The 19774-nt window shown below is 37.4% G+C and overlaps 1 pseudogene; it reads right to left on the bottom strand.

Annotated features, from left to right (window-relative positions):
- Positions 1–19774, bottom strand: part of LOC130844679 (tigger transposable element-derived protein 1-like) — a 46707-nt pseudogene that overhangs the window by 9375 nt on the left and 17558 nt on the right.

The raw sequence follows: 19774 nt of genomic DNA, 5'->3' as shown, positions 1-19774 counted from the left end.
ATGATTATTATTATTGTAGATACCATCGAACACTAACTCCCCATCCAAGAACAGGCTAAATTTTCACAGTTAATATTTCTATTTCTCACACAAATTGCAAGATATTATTCGAGGTATGATTCTCCTTATTTTACAGATGAGAAAACAGATTCAGAGAAGTAAGGTGACTTAGGTTCACACAGCTACAAGTTGGCAGAACTACCGTTTCAAAAAGGGTCTTTTGCACTCTGAGCCAGTGTACTTTACAGTAATACAGGCAGCTTCCCTAAGGTACCAAGCTGTGTCCTGTTCATGTCCTTGATGCTCAAGAAATATCTGTGGACTATTTCACTTGGAGCCCAAGTCAAAAACTTGTCTCACAAAAGGGTCAACTCATCTTAAAAATCAGGAATATTGGCCTGATTAAAGCAGGTATCACTTTCCAGGATTTTTTTTGGATCCTTTGCTCTTCCTCTTTGGACCAGAAAAGACGTTTAGGGGGGTGTATGCTGTGGGTGCTAGAAAGAATAGAGGACATCAGTATTAGTTTTCTAAGGCTGCCATAACAAAATAGCACAGACTGGGTGGCTTCAAGAACAGAAATTAGTTTTCTCACCATTCTGGGGGCTAGAAGTCCAAGATCAAGGTGTTCACAGGATTGGTTTCTTCTGAGGTCTCTCTCCTTGGTTTGTAGAGGGCTGCCTTCTCATTGTACCCTTGAACCCTTGTTTCTCTATGTTGTCAGTGTCCTAACCTCCTCTTCTGATCAGGACACCAGTCATATTGGAGTAGGGCTCACTCTAAGAACCCCTTTTAACTTAAAGGCTGTATCTCCAAATACAGTCATGTTCTGAGGTGCTGGTGCTTAGGACTTGAACTTAAGAATTTGAGGGGACGGAGATGCAATTCAACCTGTAGCATCTAAGGGATACAGTACGGTGGACCTGCAGTCTCAGAAAGATTGGATACTTTTAGAGCATGTGTGGTAATGAGTTCTTAAGGGCATTCCTCTCTGGACAAAGAACAGCAACAGTCAGCCCTCCAGACTCCTAGGCAGTTAACAAGAGCATGGTGGCTCACACTTCAGGCCCAGAAAATTATTCTTACTGGACTCACTGATGAAAAGGCAAATGCAAGGTCAGCTCTCCACTGAGAACAGAAGCCACCAACAGGATATCCCTCCCTCCTTGTTTTCACTTCGTCTTTAGGAACCTGCCAAGGCCTGGTGAGTGGGAGCTTCAAAACGCCCCCTCAGCTGGCCATGCATTCATCAATTCATCAACTCTGATAAGACAACAGGAACTTAGAAGCAGTCCCAGACTCCCAGATGGATTTAGAAAATAATAAATCTTTGACATTTCATGAAGTATTCTTTAAGGTCATGTTTTAGCATCGGAAGCCATACAGGGGCCACACAGAGTAGAGCATGGGAAGAAACCTGCATAATAAAGCCACATTTGACAACATCCTTCGTGCTGCCTCTCCCCTATTCTTAGCTTCTCTCTATGTTCTTTAGAAAACAGAAACAGAGCTTTCTGTTTGGAAGATAAATCTGGAGGCAGCCTTGAATCCAACCCAAAGGGAATTTCCTTAAAAGCCAGGCCACCATTTAGCCCTTGCCCAGTCCTTAAAATTGGTCAAAAGATATTGAAACTGTCTCTTTCTGCTGAATAGACCATGGGTCTCTAGGGAACTTCTGTAGTTATCATTTGGATTGACATTGACCTCCAATCAAATTGATAAACTTGTGCATAGTTGTACATTTGTTTACTGCAGGTTTTTTTTTAAAGAACTTTTATTGAGATACAGTTAACATACAATAAACTGCATGTATTTAGAGTGTACAATTTGGTATCCCAGTCTCCCATTTCATTTCCCCCCAACCCTCCCCGCTTTCTCCACTTGGTGTCCATATGTTTGTTCTCTACATCTGTGTCTCTATTTCTGCCTTGCAAACCGGTTGATTTGTACCATTTTTCTATATTCTGCACATATGTGTTAATATACGATATTTGTTTTTCTCTTTCTATTGCAGTTTTTTTCATTGAAGTATAGTTGATTTACAATGTTGTGTTAGTTTCAGGTGTACAGCGTAGTGATTCAGTTATGTGTGTGTGTGTGTGTGTATTCTTTTTTACATTTTCTTCCATTATAGGTTATTACAAGATATTGAATATAGTTGCATATGCTATACAGTAGGTCCTTGTTGGGTGTCTATTTTATATATAGTATTGTGTATATTTTAATCCCAGACACCTAAACTCATAGTTGTACATTTAAATTGCCTTAGCATTGTGCTCACAGAAAGGCTCGTAAAGAATTGAGGAACTGGGATTTAGGCCTCGAGGGTTTCAATGAGGAGAATATTCAATGGTTTGAGTGATGGCTGAGTAAGTTTAAACAATGAACATTTAAAGAATAATATTATTTTTAACCTTACATTTCTGAAATACACCACCTTTATCATGATTTATTGTGTTTTTTGGCTTAGGACTTGCACTTAGAATATTAAACGTTCTTGAACCTCATAATTTACTTAAAGCATCACAGTGATATTTAAAGGAAAATGGTTAAACTTTCATTTTATGGAGAGGGCATGGAGGGCAGTTAGCAGTTATCAAATATTTGCTGTATGCTTGGCACCATGCTAGTAACTTTATATTATTTCCTCATTTAATAAAAAATATTGTGGTGGCAGCAACATTTAGCAGCAAGATGTACCTGCAGCATGGATTCAAGGCTTGGAGGGAGCCACGTGACATGCACGATGCTGGATCCATTTACATCCCCACACCTCCCCTTTTTCTCCTACCTCAGTTCCGACAGGCGTGGTGGCTGGAGTTCAGTCACTTCTATTCAATGGTCATTTGGAACATGTAGCCTTTAGGAGATGCTCTGACTTGAAAATCACCTCCAATGAAAGGCCTTACTTGACCACCCTATCTAGAGAAGCCACCCAGTATCACTCCATCAAATCTTTCTATTATCTCTTAGCATTTCTTACAATCCTGTACTTCACTTGTTTGTCATAATCTGGATCCCCTTGTAGAATGCATCCTGTCTTGTTCTCTGCTGTGTCCACAGGGCCTCAAACAGTGATGGGCACAGAGTAAGTTTCAATTGTTATTTGTTGCATGATGTTTTAATGAACAGATTCACACAAATGATAGTAATCCCACTAACTGGCTAACTGGTTTGGATGAGATCATGATGTTTGAAAGAAATTAAACAACATAGAAGAAGAAAAAAAACCCAATAAAAAAATGAGCAGAAAACCTGAATAGACATTTTTCCAAAGAGGAAATGCAGATGGCCAACAGGCATGTGAAAAGATGCTCAGCATTGATAATCATCAAAGAAATGCAAATCAAAACCACAGTGAGATATTACCTCACACCTCTCAGAATGGCTGTCATCAAAAAACACAAATAACAAATGTTGGGGAAGATGTGGAGAAAAGGGAACCCTTATACACTGTTGATGGGAATGTAAATTGGTGGAACCACTGTGGAAAATAATGTGGAAGTTTCTCAAAAAACTAAAAATAGAACTATCATATGACCCAGCAATTCCACTCCTGGGTTTATAGCAAGAAAAAAACCCAAAACACTAATTTGAAAAGATATCTGCACCCCAGTGTTCATAGCAGCTCATTATTTACTGTTGCCAAGATATGGAAGCAGCCTGAATGTCCATCAACAGATGAATGGATAAAGAAGATGTGGTGTGTGTATACACACACACACACACACACACACACACACATATACATACAGTGCAATACTACTCAGTCATAAAAAAGAATGAAATTTTGTCATTTCTAACAACATGGATGGACTCAGGGTATAAGGCTAAGTGAAATAAGTCAGGCAGAGAAAGACAAATACTGTATGATATCATTCATATGTGGAATCTAAAAAATAAGACAAACTAGTGAGTATAACAAAAAAGGAGATTCACAGATGTAGAGAATAAAGCAGTCATTACAGCGGAGAGAGGGAAAAGGGAGAGGGGCAATAAAGGGGTAGGAAGTTAAGAGGTATAAACTATTATGCATAAAATAAGCTACAAGGATATATTGTTCAATTGGGATATAGCCAATATTTTATAATAACTATAAATGGTGTATAACCTTTAAAACTTGTGAATCACTATATTGTATACCTATGACTTATATACTGTTTTATATATACTATCAACTATAGTTCAATAAAAACATTTCAAAGTCCAAACACCTTCCAACCCAAAAATGATTGTCCCAATTTATGTTGACAGCCACTCTTTATGAGTTTCTGTTGTTCCACATCTTCACTAAAATTTGTATTTTTTGACAAATAGCAAAACAATGGCATTTTGATAGGTATAAATATTATAATTTTAATTTGTATTTATTTGATTAACAGTGGAACTAGTCATCTTTTTATATGTTTAAAGGCCAACAATTTATTTTACTTCTGTGAAATGTTTGTTCTTACCTTGTGCCATTTTTTTTCTACTGGGTTGTCTTTTTATTGATTTGTAGTAATTCTTTATGTATTCTGGTTGCTAATCCTTTATCAGTTGTATATGGACCAGTGACCTTCTAATTTTTGGCTTGTCTTTTAATTCCCTTTAGGGAGCATTTTGATTAATAACTTCTCTTATGTCATTGAATTTCTCTCTCTTTTCTGTTAGGGTTTGTGTGGTTTTTTGCCCTGTGTGAGAAATCTTTGCCAACCCAAAATCCAAAAGATATTCTCCTATACTGTTTTCTAAATGTTTTAAACTTTTGCCTCCATATTAGTAATTAATCCACCTAGAATTTATTTTTTAATCAATGGTCTAAAGTAGATACTTGTTTTTACTTATTTTCCTGGATAAACAGTTGTCTAGTACCATTTACCAATATACCATCCTTTCTGTACTAAACTGCCATACCAGCCTTGCTAATGTGTCTGTTTTAGATAAAAGCATGGGTCTGTTTCTGAGCTATTTTATTTATTGGTCAGTTTTTTTTCATCCATAAGCCAGTGCTTTACTGTTTAATTTTTATAGTTTATAATCAGTCCTGATACATGACAGAGTGACAAGTTCCCTACCTCGTTTTTCTCCAAGAACATCTTGGCTTTGCTTTCCATTTCAGCGATTTAAGAGTTAGCTTGTCAGGTACTATGAAAAGTCTTGCTAGAATTTCTATTAGAAATGCATTGAATCTTTAAATCAATTTGAGCATGTATATCATCTTTTAAAATGTTGGCCCTGTTAATTAAGAAAGATCGTATGTCTCTTTATTTGTTTTTTAATGTCTTTCAACAAAGTTTTATATTTTCTACACACAGTTTTAAAAAATTTTGTTGAGTTTATTTTCTGGATTCCTTATATTTTTGTTGTTATAAATAATAGCTTTACTTTTTAGTTGCATTTTCTAACTATTGGTGTCTGTATATAGAAATTAAATTGATTTCTGTACATTAATCATATGCCTGGCAACATATCTAAATTCTTTTATTAATTCTAGTAATATTTCATAGATCATTTTGAATTTTTTTTTTCTTTTTTTAAAAATTTATTTATGGTCTGTGTTTGGTCTGCATTGCTGCACACGGGCTTTCTCAAGTTGCGGCACACGGGCTTTCTCTAGTTGCAGTGAGTGGGCTACTCTTCGTTGTGGTGCACGGGCTCCTCATTGCCATGGCTTCTCTTGTTGTGAAGCACAGACTCTAAGTGTGTGGGCTTCAGTAGTTGTGGCACACGGGCTCAACAGTTGTGGTGCACAGGCTTAGTTGCTCCGCGGCATGTGGGATCTTCCTGGAGCAGGGATCAAACCTGTGTCCCCTGCATTGGCAGGTGGATTCTTAACCACTGCGCCGCCTAGGAAGTCCTGAATTTTCTATGTAAACAATTTTATCATTTATAAATAATTGCTTTCTTTTTCTAACCCTTATATTGTGTGTGTGTGTGTGTGTGTCTGTTTCTGTGTGTGTGTAAGCCTTATTACTTACTGAAAAACTAAGTTGCATAGAAGTGGTGATAGTGGGCATCCTTGCCTTGTTCCTGATTTTAAAAGTACTGATGTCTTCAACATTTTATCACTGAGTAACACATTTGTGGTAGAGTTTTTGTCTCCTTGTGTTTTAGCTATTGTTGAGGGGGCTAAGAAAGTTTCCTTCTGTTTCTAATTAGCTAAGAAATTTATCTTGAATAGTTGTTGAATTTGAACAATTGCTATTTTGGTCTGTTATTTTGGTTTGAATTTGAACAATTGTTATTTTGGTCTGTTAATATGGTGAATTATATTAATAGATTTTCTAATGTTGAATCAACTTTGCTTCCTAGAGTACATCCCATTGGTCATCATTTTCTCTTTGTACAGTCAGCATTCCATTTTCTAATGTTTAAGATATATTTACATCTATTTAAGAAGTAAGATCACATAATTTTCCTTTATACTGTCCTATCTCGTGTTGGTATCAAGGTTTTACTTACCTCACAAAATATGTTGGGCAAGTATCTCCTCTTTTCCTAGTCTATGAAAATGTTTGTATAAATGATTCTTTATATTTGCTAGGGTTAGGCCCTAAAATAATGTGGGCCTGATCCTTTCTTTTTGCAAAGATTTTGTTTCTGTACATTTTACTGGAGTATAACATACATCCAGAGAAGAGGAATCCTGATGAATAATCACAAACTGAACACACCCCTTTAACCAGCATCCGGGTCAAGAAAGAAAACATTGCCAGCACCACTTAAGCCCCTGCCATGCCTCCTTCTCATCACTTCTCCAAGATTTTAAAGGTTAGAAGTACTCCAATTTCTAACACTAATAACATGCGTTATTAGTTGTGCTTTTTTTTGAACTTTATATAAGTGAAATTCTAGAATATATAAATCAAATGTTTTGAGAACTCATAGATTTCTTTAATAGTTATAAAATTATTCTTTTTATTTCTTCTTTATATTCTTTTTTCAAAGATTTATTTTATTATTTATTTATTTATTTATTTTTGGCTGCTTGGAGTCTGTTGCTACACATGGGCTTTCTCTAGTTGTGGCAAGTGGAAGCTACTCTTCATTGCCCTGTGAGGGTTTCTCATTGCGGTGGCTTCTTGTTGTGGAGCACAGGCTCTAGGCATGCAGGCTTCAGTAGTTGCAGCACGTGGACTCAGTAGCTGCAGCTCACAGGCTCTGGAGTGCAGGCTCAGTAGTTGTGGCGCCTGGGCTTAGCTGTTCTGCAGCATGTGGGATCTTCCTGGCCCAGGGCTCGAACCCGTGTCCCCTGCATTGGCAGGCGGATTCTTAACCACTGTGCCACCAGGGAAGCCCTTGTCTTTATACTGTTTTTGATTGATGTATATTTTCCTAAAATTTTGTCTTAGTTCATCAGTTTTCAAATTTGTGGGTGTATACTTATTCAAAATATTTTAAATTCTTTTTAATCAGTGCAGTATCAGGGGTTAGGTTTCCATCTTATTTTATTTCTGCCTTTTATTTTACTAGATTGGTATTTTTAAAGGCTTGTCAATTTTTATTAGTCTTTTCAGCAACTAACATTTGACTCTTTCTTGGTTTATTTCTGTTCTGTTACTTTGTTTTATTTTTATTATATTTTCCTACTTTCTTTGGGTTTATTCTACTATTATTTTCATAATAAGTTTTATTCTTATATCAGTAATTTTTAATCTGCCTTTTCTTATATATGCACTTAGAGATTATTTTAAAACAACAATGTCTTCTAAGTGGAAGCTGCATCCAATGTTTTAAGAAGTAGCATTTTCATTATAATTTAGTTCTGTGCTTTCTCCCCCTAAATTTCATTATATATTCTTTGGCATATGAATTACTTAAACATTTTTTTCCAAAATTGAGTTATCTTTTTGATTTTGATTTCTAACTTTATTGTATTATAGTAAAATATGTGGTCTAACACAGATTTTTAGGCTTTTTTGAGACTTGTTTTGTGATCTAGAATGTATTTGAATTTTATGAATTCTTTATGACTCCATGAAAGTATATTTATTTTCCAATTATTGGGCGCCATGTTCTAAATATATATACTAGTTTAAAATTTTAATCGTGTTGCTTAATTCTCCTCTATCCTTACTGTAATGGTGAGGATGAGTTGTAACAAACAGCCCCACAATTAAAGTTTACTTCTGGCTCATACTCACATCATCTTTATTGAGGAATCAGGCTGACAGGATCCAGCTCTGTGCTTCCATGATTGCGACAGCAGGGAAAAAGGCTTCTGCAATATCTCACAGTGGCCACTAAATGCTTTTGCCTGGAAGTGATACACATAACTTCTGTACACATTTTGCTGGCCAAAGCAAGTCATCTGGCTAAAAATGCCACACCTAACTTCAAGGGGCAGGAAAGTGTATTCCTACCCTGTAGTATGAGGGAGGAAAACTGGAATTTTGGTGAATAACACTAATGACTACCACACTTTCTGTTTTATTTTGCCTGCTTTATTGATTACTAGAGAAAGGGGTTTAAATCTCCTATCATGATGCTGAGCTAATCAATATATCCTTGTATATGCTGCTAGTTTTTTCTTCATACAGGTATAATCCTATATTCTGAGATGGCTATACATTAAAATTCTAATACTGTCAGGGGAATTGTGCAGTGATCATCTTTCCCTTTCAAAATCTTCTTGCCTTAAATCCCATATTGTTTGTTATTAACAGAGATTCGCAGCTTAGTATATTTGGAGAGCCTTGTATATAGTCTCCCTCTTTTGATTGTCAACTTTTTAATTTCCTCCTGTCTTAGGTATGTCTCTTATCAAAAAGTAAGTTAAAAATATGTATACATATGAATATATATGAAAGTTATATATGTATATGAATATATATATGAAAGATATCAATCCCAAGGTTCAAGAAGCCTAATAAACTGTGTGCTGATTAAATATCCATTAGGATTCTTGAACCTGGGCATTGGTATCTTTCATCAGTTCTGGAAAGTTATTAGTCATTAGATCTTTCAACATTGTCTTTCCTCCATTTTTCTCTTTTCTTTCTGAAACTCTTATTATGTGTATGTTGAATCTTCTACTCTAATCACCATATCTCTTAAACTTTTATATTTTCCATCCCTTTGTGTGTAATTGCCTTCTAGGTTATTTCTCACATTTGTCTCCTAATTCACTAGTACTCTCTTCACCTGTATCTCTGGAATGGGGCCTCTGCCTCAGTCAGATATGCAAATACTCCCAGAGAAAATATTAGCAAAAGCACTGGCTCGTTCTTCTGTAATCCCACTTTCATGTTATTTCTGGGCTGTATCTTCTCTTTGTGTGCCCATTAGCCATGGTTTTGAGAAATGTTTATAATTTTTATCCAGTATTTTTATATATTCTATCCCAGAATATTGGATTAAAATCTACAAATCTATTTCACCACATTGCCAGAAATGGAAATCTGAATTTCTCTTAAACTTGTCCTATTTTGCCTAGTATTTTGGTTATTTTTATAGTGTGATCTATTGTTAGTTTTCATTCCTTGCCAGCAAAACTTCAAAATCTGATTTATTTTGAAGTCCCCAAATTAATTAATGTACTTAAACCACATTTGTTGAGTATAGGATTTCAGTAGCTAATGGAGCCTTCTCACATTACCTAAGACCTGATTGTGGGGAAATACCAGAAGAGGTAGTGCCACGAATTTAACCATTAAGAACTCAACAACAGCCAGTTCAATGGGAGAAAGTACCTGTTCAATTCCCAGTCTTTGTTTCATCTCCTATTAGTTTCTTAGGTTGAAGAAAAACAAAATATTTTCTCCAGATGCTGACGGAATTGTACAAAAATTTGTTTTCTGTGAATTGTTTCATATTTAAAATTATTTTTAAAGGACTATTGTTTTCAAGTTCCAGACCACAAAAATTAAAATACAAATAAGTAATATAATCAGAGAAGACACTGGAAGTGAGATGGCAAACAATCTTAGGAAATTATCCTCTCTCTCCTTTTCTATCTCATCTCATCACATAGCAGCTCTTGGTCATATAAATTCCAGTTGAATGTGGGCTTTCCAATTTTTCCATATTTAGTCAATTAAAGAGTGAAATTCTAAAATCTACATTGTATTTGTTCCAAATATGAAGATTTATTGCAGTTAAGAAAGGACAACATATTAGCAACATCTTCTAAAGATGGCCAAGCCACTCAGAGTCTAGATGCACCAGTGTCCTCATTATATGATTTACAGACCCAGGATAAGGCTTACCCCAAAATGAGTGTCTGCTCTCAGTCTCCCAAAACTGAACTTGGAGTTCTTGTCCATGTATGACAAAGCAATAAAATGTCCAAGGCTATAGTTATGGCCAAAAAAATAAAATAAAATAGAATCCCTAAGATTGGGAAGCGTTGTTACCCAGTTTAAGAATCAGCTTTAGACCTAAATGAAGCACAGGGTGAAATATTCATTAGGACTTAAAAGATATCAGATTAATATTGGTGCATCTGATGATGATAATATTTATGTTTGTATGTATTGCCTTCCGGCTAACTAGAACAAAAGAAAATAACCCTTCATTATGTTAGGACCACTTAGAAAGTATAGTTCAGGACTCCACTGACAACATTGAATCTTCTCTATCTTCTATTCAATTTCTGCAACATTTTACAATATTGGCCAGGACCAGCTCACCAAAGATACTCACTCCTCCCTTGATTTCTGTGACAGCAAACTCTCCTGGCTCTCCTCCTACCTTTCTGTCTGCATCTTTTCCCTCTTTCCCTCTCCCCTATCCACACACCCTACCCCAGCCATTAAATGTTGGAATAATGTGAGATTTTACCATTTGCCATGAATCAGCTCATTGGATCTCATACTTGAACTAATTCTAAGTCTTTATTTTTATGTATTTTATTTCTCTAGGTCATGTTTCTAATTGCCTACTTAATACTTCAAGCAGGACATCTGACAGATAACTTTAATTCACTATGCAAAAGAGAAATCATAATTTCTCCATTTCACATCTATTCATCCAATCTAGAAATCTTAGATTTCTTAATGTCTCACTTCCCTTCACCAATCACATATATAATTATGGACAAAATCCAGTAAATATACAACCAGCTGGTGTACTTCTCTGCCTTTGCTCATGGTGTTCCCTCCTCTTGAAATTCTGGTAAAAATTCAACTCACTTTTCAAGAGCTAACTCCAAAACTGACACTTCTCTCAGTACCTCTCAGTGGAATTATTCCTTTCTTATTTTTAATTTTCCTAGCTTTTAGAATCTCTCTATTATTAACGTATAAATACACTTTAGGTATGTGTGCACATGTAAATCCTTTCCAATAAATGTAAGGTTGAGGGTATGGCTGTCTCTCTTTTGGTTTGTGTATCTCCCGCTGACCCTAATCTGTTGCCATGCAGTGTTTGTTAGGCTTTCAATAAGTATTTCTTATAGTGAAAAAGAGTTGGGATTGGATGTTCTACCTGTTCCAAAATCAACTAGCAAAACCTATCTCTACTGTGAAAAAAACAGAAAATCCCCAAAGAGAATTATCATGTTTACTTAAGCTATTAAAATGAGAGTTACTTAAAAAAATCGTTTATTTACTCTGGGCTCTAAAGTCAGTAGAAAAGGCAGCTTCAATATGCATCATCTCTTAAATGGTGAGGAAGCAAAGCAAGCAAAAACCAAAGTTCCTCTCCCTCCCCCCCCCATTCAGTTTGGTCAGTGTAACAAAGGCCCCATATCAATTTCAGTTCAATGTAATATATGTTTAGTCTTTACTATATACAAGGCATTAAGGGGAAAAAGGACAAATGAGAGTTTTCAAAGGAGTTCTTCTAGCACTCCGTTTGCTTTATCAAAAAATGTTCTCTTTAGCTTGGAATGACTCTTATCTCTAACCAAGAAAATTTTCAAATGATGTTGTTGGCTACTCGCAAGATAATTCCATTTTCATTAATAATATTATTGGCTACTTGAAATACAGTTGCATTTTCACAGACAGGCTCCAAGTTGCCGTGGTAATAGAATGGCTAAGGCTAGAAATCATGTAGCTAATGCTGATAGCTTTAGGAATGTTTCAAGATGACCCAGAGTGATAGTCACTCATTTTTTACGCAAGTCCTAAATGTCAAATTTAATTGAACTTGAGCCCCCCTAAACGAGTTGTCCAAACGTGGTAACCCACAAACTTTCTTCAGTGTGTCCTAAAGTTTGAGAACAGCAATCACTCATACAATTCTAAATTTCATGCTAGATCAGAAATAAAAATAGTCTTTTAAATTGACTGTTTTTAGATTTACTACCCACTTTCAAAATCTAATAACATAGTACACTTTCATTGCCTCTGTGAACCACAACGTACATGCGGTAATGTTTACCTCCAACAGGAAGAAAATACTTCTTGACACATACAATTTAACAATAATAGCTGGGACCATTCATGTCTGAGTCCTAGAACTGGAATTTCCTGCATTATGTATATTCCACGTTGGAAATATTGATGGTTTGGCAGAGTGGAAAATAGCTTTGGCTCTGTTGGGAAATAACACTCTGACCTGGATCACTGTGACATCCTGGAGGCTCAACATCTAAGTGTGGTGAGTTGGACTGAATTCTGGAGGATGAGCATCTTTCGTAGACACCAGTAGATATGCTAGAAGAGGCAGTAATGAATTGGCTGTACATTTCTTAATACCTTGTTGTAAGAAATGGGGAAGAACGAAGGAGAGCATCTAGGCCATGAATTTATTATGTGATAATTTATCTTACACTGTGGTAGTATTAATAGTGATCCAAGAAGGGAGAGCTATGCCTCATGTCATATCTGTCAATACCAATAACCAACAAATTCATTTGGTAAATGCTTGTGCTATGATGGGGCCGTAGAGATGAGGGCACAGAGTCCATAAGCCATGGAACTGGGCTTCAAGAGTGTCATGGAAATGATCCTCTAGTGACTTTTTTTTTTAAGTCTCACCAAATCCTTAAATAGTCATCAAATTAGATATTGGTTGTGAAGGTGTGTTGCATTTCAGGTGAAAAGATAATTGAGCTTCTGAACTTGCACAGTAGTATGTTAATCTACCTTCTGCTCATCAGATATTTAAAACTAGGGTGACCATAATTTATCACCTAAACTGGGGTAATTTTGAGGGTGAAAGGAAGAGCTGCTTATAAATATACTGGGATAAGAGGCATAAACCAGGAGAGAACCTAGTTTTTGTATGGTCCGCTTATCTAAAACCAGAGATATTTTTTCTATATATACATATATTTTTAATTTTTATTAGAGTATAATGGATTTACAGTGCTGTGTTGGTTTCAAGTTTACAGCACAGTGAATCAGTTATACATATACATACATCCACTACTTTTTTTTAGATTCTTTTCCCATATAGGCCATTATAGAGTGTTGAGTAGAGTTCCCTGTGCTACACAGCAGATTCTTATTAATTATCTATTTTATGTATAGCAGTGTGTGTATGTCAGTCCCAGTCTCCCAATTTATCCCTCCCCCTCGTCCCCTGGTAACCATAAGTTTGTTTTCTACATCTGTGACTCTACTTCGGTTTTGTAAATAAGTTCATTTGTACCCCGTTTTTTTTTTTAGATTCCAAACATAAGCGATGCCATATGATATTTGTCTTTTTGTGTCTGACTTACTTCACGCAGTATGACAATCTCTAGGTCCATTCATGTTGCTGCAAATGCCATTATTTTGTTCTTTTTATGGCTGAGTAATATTCCATTGTATATTTGTATCACATCTTTATCCTTTCCTCTCTAGATGGACATTTAGGTTGCTTCCACATCCGGGCTATTGTAAATAGTAATGTAATGAATATTGGGGTGCATGTATCTTTTTTGAATTATGGTTTTCTCTGGGTATATGCCTAGGAGTGGGATTGCTGGGTCATATGGTAGTTCTATTTTTACTTTTTTAAGGAACCTCCGTACTGTTGGCTGCACCAGTTTACTTTCCCACCAACACTCTGGGAGGGTTCCCTTTTCTCCACACCCTCTCCAGCATTTATTTAAAACCAGAGATTTTAATCAGTAATGTATACTACTCAATTTGAAGATCTCATCAGGGAGAGAAACTCCAATTTACCCACATTCCTTAATGAATGGCTAACAGAATTGGTATTAGATGGAAAGAATCTGAAAGACATGTTATTCATTCACTCCTCCAGGTGTTTCAAGTTCACCATTACCTGATGATCAGGAAAGATCAGAAACCCATATATATGAGTCATGTTAGCCTAGCCCCCAATATAACTGTCTTCTTTCAATGATGCTCAACTGTTCTGGGCCTGTATTAAATGTCAGTATGAGGAAGAACTGAGCAGCTATGGAACTTGGCATACATGTGTGTTAAAGATGTTCTTGAGGATTTTTCCCATTGTCATTTAATGGCTTGTAAAAGAGTCCATGTGATTTCTCCTAGGATGTTTGCTCTCTTGGCAAGACCTAATGAGCTACTTTCTACCAGATAAAGATTTCTATAGGTTTCAACTTGTGCTTGTATGCCTGGCTCCCAAAGTCAGTTACAGGAATCCATCCTTGAGTTGCAGCACTCCTATTCTACTATTTCTCATGCTTGGCTTTCTTTCTTTTTTTGACGTGACATTGTCTTTCTTCTAAATCGGTAAATTTTTCAAAGTTTTATCTTCTAATGTTAAATTTAATGATCACTAATTTCCCATCAGCAAATGAAGTTTGAATTTTTGGCCTGGTGCTCATGGTCTACAGAGCTGACCCCAAGCTCCTGGTCATTGTCACTTCCTCATACTCTCCCTCATGTACTCTTTTTTCCAATGTAATTATTTGCTCTTCCCAGTAGATGCCCCATATTTTCTTGCCTTTGTGCCTATGTTTATGCTGCTACTACTATTTGGGGGATTTGAAGAAAGTTTATTAGTATCTATGGAGGGGAGTAGAGTAGGAAGTTAATAGAGGGAGGATGGAAGACTGCCCACCAGAACGTTTGGGGCCCATTGAAAGAGAGGCTGTGAAACATCCCGAGCCCTTCTTCATTGTGTACACTCTGGCCTGGTGCCATTATCCTTTCTATATGGGAAGCCTCTTGTCCTGTAAAATTCACCTCTTGAGTGAGCAGAGACTCGTTTTAATGTTTTTTCCCCCCGGGTGTGGGAGAGAGTGATGGCATGGAGCTCACACAGACCATGTGTTGGCACAGGCCTGCTAAAGCCATCTGCTTCTCTTTGGGTAGTCATTCAAACCTCTGAGGCGTTTGCCACCCTAGTCCCCCATTCCCAAAGCCAGAAGCCAGAGCATAGGCCCTAAGGAACAGGAGCCCAGGACTTGGCCTCACGTTTATAATCCTATAATCTTGTTGGGTGGGAGAGAGAATGGGAAGTCCTTGGGGTCATTCCTGCATTTGGCTGTGCAGTCAGGGTCTAGAGGCTTTTGTAAAGAGAGATGTGAAAAGAAAATGGGATGCATGGAGCAATATTCACAAGCCCTAATTTTTTCCATGGCTGCTGCCTTATTTATTTCCTACTTTTTTTTTTTTTCCTTATTCATTTTGTAGGATGGGCTCTTGGCTCTAGTTCAAGCACATTGCAGAGGAATGGTGGAAAGGGATTGTGGTTAGCTAGGTTTTACTGAAAGACAACAAAGAAATTGAATACCCAACTTGGCACTGGCCCAGACCCCTTCCATTGAATACTGGTTTACTATGAGCAGAAAAGACTCATGCACAGGGGCTTGAAAATGTGGTCAGACCTATTTACTTTTCAGCAGAGAAGGAAATTGGAAACAGAAGTCTGGATTGCCATTGAGAGGCAATTTTGAGTCAATTAGTCAAGTGAGGGAATCCAATGGCTAGGAAATGGCAGCTACATAGTCAGTTTTGCACTTGGGGCCTGTAGGCAGGGCCTCAGGGGATGCTGGTAATTTGAATTTTGTGTGGTCCTGGAGGGAGCTCTTTGCCATCTCAGCATACCTGGTTGCAAGGCTGTAGAATGCAGAGTTTTTCACCTGTTTTTGTGTTGTGTTGGCATTGGTGGTTAGGAAATATCATGCAAAGATAACTGTAGAGTGATAATGGTAATAGGATGGAAATACGGATGTATAAATTATAATAACAACAATTAGGATAATAACACATTAGGAAAAAGTTGTAAAGGCTGAGAATGTGAGATAAGGTGATAAGGTTCTATTATAATGAGAAATGAAAATCCTGGAAAAATCTTTCTACTAGTTGGCAAGTTCGTTAAAGGCAGAGTCCATGTTTTACTCAGCCTTGAGAGCATCAATAAATGAATGAAAGACTCTTCTAATACATCTCCTTGCCCTTTGCTGTGGTCTGGATGTGTCCTCCCAAATTTTTACTGATTCCTAAAATGATGGTGTTGGGAGGTGGGGTCTTTAGGAGGTGATTAAGTCATGAGGGCTCCGTCCGCCAGGTCATGATTGGTGCCGTTATGAAAGACCCCAGGGGGCCAGCTTGTCCCTTCCAACATGTGATGACACAACAAAAAGGCACCATCTGTGAACTAGGAGGTGGGCTCTCACTAGACACTGAGTTGGTTGGCGTCTTGATCTTGGCCTTCTCAGGCTTCAGACCTGTGAGGAGTAAATTTCTGTTGTTTTAAGCCCCCAGCCCCGTGTATGGTGTTTTGTTATAGCAGCCTGAATGGACTAAGACACCCTTGAACTATCCTTTAATAGATGTGTGCCTGATAATATTTTAAAATATTATTCATCTCTTAAAGGTCTTTGTGAGAGAATATTCCATAACCAGCTCAGTAACTTATATTCCCAACTATTTTATTTTCAAAGCTCTTTTTGCATTCTAACGTAGATCCTGTCTGCTATTATTTAAAAACCTTTGTTTTCTGCTGTCCTTCATGAAGCTAGAACATGTCACCTTCTTCCACATAAAACGCTCTCCTTAAAAAGTGAGTGGCCCTCCTGAGCCAGTGCTGTCCTCAGGCAGGGAGAGGACAAGACCGCCATACACAAAATAGTCACGAGACCGTAGGAGGTGGATTAAGTGCCTACGTGAATGACATGTATGCAGAGTGTTCTAGAGAAGCAATGCTGAAAACCATTCGCGTGACTGTCTGCGTGGATCTTTCCTTGGGCCAGAGTGTTACTCCTGCTTTTGTTGATGCTTTCCCTCTAAATATGTATGTTTTATTCTTGCAACTTTTTGATTTGAAAAATTTCAGACTCAAAGGGGCTTCCTGTATAGCCTTCCTTTACATGGGTCCGATTTGATTTTGCTTTCCCCCCACCATTATCTGTTATCATCTTTCATTATCTATTCATTCAGGAGAAATTTTAGACATTTTTTCCTACTCATTAAACCCATGAAAATTTAAGAGTACAGATAAACAAACTGTGTAACTGTTTATAACCATTGTAATATCTAAGAACTTTTTGCCCCCCATTCAGTGCTTACTCTCTTATTTTTCTGTGCCCTTTGCAAATAAGTTGCACACATTGCACACTTTTCCCCTAAATATTTCAGTACTTTTTTCCTAAGAAGAAGGGCTGCCTTTTACATAATCAAAATATCAATATCAAAATCTGGAAGTTTAACATGGACACAGTATCATCATCTAAAATCCACAGCCCACATTCAAGTTTTGTCAGTTGTCCCAGTAATGTCCTTTGTAGCTATTTTTTCCCCCAGCCCGGCCAGTGTTCAATCCAGGAGTCCATGTGGTGTTTGGTTGTTATGTCTCTTTAGTCACTCTGACTCTGGAACATTTCCTCAGCCATTTTTGACCTTGACATTTTAAAAGTACAGGCTACAGGCTATTTTGTAGAATGCCCCTCACTTTGGGTTTTCTGATGTTTTGTCCAGATTTGTTCAGGTTTTACATTTTTGACCAAAATGCCATGAAAATGATGTTAAGTCGTCCTCAGTACAACCCATCAGGAGACACATGATGTCAGTGTGTCCTAGCACTTTGTGTTTAAGGGGCTGCCTGCCAGTTTCTCCACTGTAAAGCTACTATTTTCCCCTTGCAATTAGTAATTTGTGGGGAAGTACTTTGATACCATGTAAATACCTTGTTTCTTGTAAGACTTTCACTTGCTTAGTTTTAGCGTCTATTAATGCTTGTTTTAACTGTGTCACCCCTTCTGTAGTTTTTACTTAGAATTCTACTGTCAGGAGGAACTTTCTTTTTATCCTCGTTTATCCATTTATTTATATGAGTATGGACTCATAGATTCTCATTTTATCCATTGCTATCCTTGTTTATTTGAGTGCTCAGATTGTGCCCACTGTGGCCCATTGGGAGCCCCTTGAAGCTGATTCCTGTGGTCTCTGACTCTTGGTTTTGAATCGTAGCCATCCTTTTCAGTACCTGAGATAGCTCTTCAGTGTATTTGCCCCTTTGTGGAATTCTACAATGGCAGGAGGCAAGAGAAAGGGGGCAGTGAATCGATAATCAGCAGACCAGGCTCTGTCATTGGCAGGTAGGTGACCTTCAGCTTTTGAGCCTCAGTTTCCTCATTTGTAAAATACAGCTAATAATAGTGTCCTGACTATTTAACTGGGTTGTTGGGTGGTATCAAATAAAATACTGCATAAGAAATGCCAGACAAGCCATAAAACTTCAATCCTGTGTGAGATGTATTATTATTATTAAATTATGCTTTATGATGATAATGATATAAGCCTTATGTTAGCAATAAGATACTTAGAATGATGCAATAGGCAGTGGCCTAGAAACAGACATACTTTTGATAAACACTGAGGATCTGGATATTATAATGAAGTCTTTTAGATCATTTCCATATCCCAGAGAACTTCGTATGCACTATTTTCATTCCTTTGATGAAATCTCACATCTCGAGGCATGGAATTGTCTTTGTAGAGTATCATTCCCTTAGTAGATCCCTGCCTTTCATTTAAACACTGGCCCTGCCCGACGTGCGGTTCACTAGAAAGGCATCCACACACACGCCATATTAGTCTCATTTATCCTATAATGTCTGGAAGCCCAAAAGATTGCAATGCAGATGGGGCTGCTTGGAATACTTTCCTCCCCTGAGAGGAGAACATTTTTTTGTTGCTTCTTTTTTCGTTTGCTTGTTTTCACTGTGGTCCTTATTCTGTAGTCTCAGGAAATCCTTGGAATTTTTGACACGGGGAAGAGGCATTTATGTCTTAGAAGTTAAGCATTTTCTTGAAGAATCTTGGGCTAACTTACTATCCAGTGAATAAAACTGTCTTTTCCTTGGGTGCATGTACACCATTACCAGGGAAAAGGGAATTAGTTTGACAAGCATGCATCATAACCAGAAATCTCCCCTACTTGTGGGGTCCTAGTAGGACTGAGAATTTTGTTTCATGTCACCTGTGTTGTACTTGGAGTTCTGCCAAAACCTGAAAACCGAAGGGCACATGCCCCTTGGTACAGCCAGGGCTTATTGGCTGTCAGGTCAGCATTCTTGCTAGACTTCTAGGTTCTGGGCTCGAGTTGGAGAGGTCTGAGCAGGGTTTAGGTCAGGTCCTGCATTTTCACAATTTGCCTAAGCCTAGTAATTATTCTTGCAACTACTTTGAAAGTATATATTAGAGACGTTTAAAGTAGGAAAAACACAAACAACATTCCCAGCCTGGAAAAGATTCCTAATCTCCAACCTACCTACCCTTCACCAATGCCATGTGCTCGTTAACCTGGTAGAGGGGCAGTGATAATCAGGCCAGGACTGTGGTGGTGGTTCTCAGATTTAATAACCATATTGAATGAGCATGAACTGTCTACATAGGGTCTGTGAGGGATACCAAGAAATGTCAATGTAGTCACATCCCTCAGGGAGCTTTTGGTTTAATCTCTTACTCTTCCACATCCT

The sequence above is a fragment of the Hippopotamus amphibius genome, chromosome 2 (genome assembly GCF_030028045.1).
Source record: "Hippopotamus amphibius kiboko isolate mHipAmp2 chromosome 2, mHipAmp2.hap2, whole genome shotgun sequence".
NCBI lineage: Eukaryota > Metazoa > Chordata > Mammalia > Artiodactyla > Hippopotamidae > Hippopotamus > Hippopotamus amphibius.
Note: the sequence above shows the minus strand (reverse complement) of the source record. Positions and strands in the feature narration are given on the sequence as shown.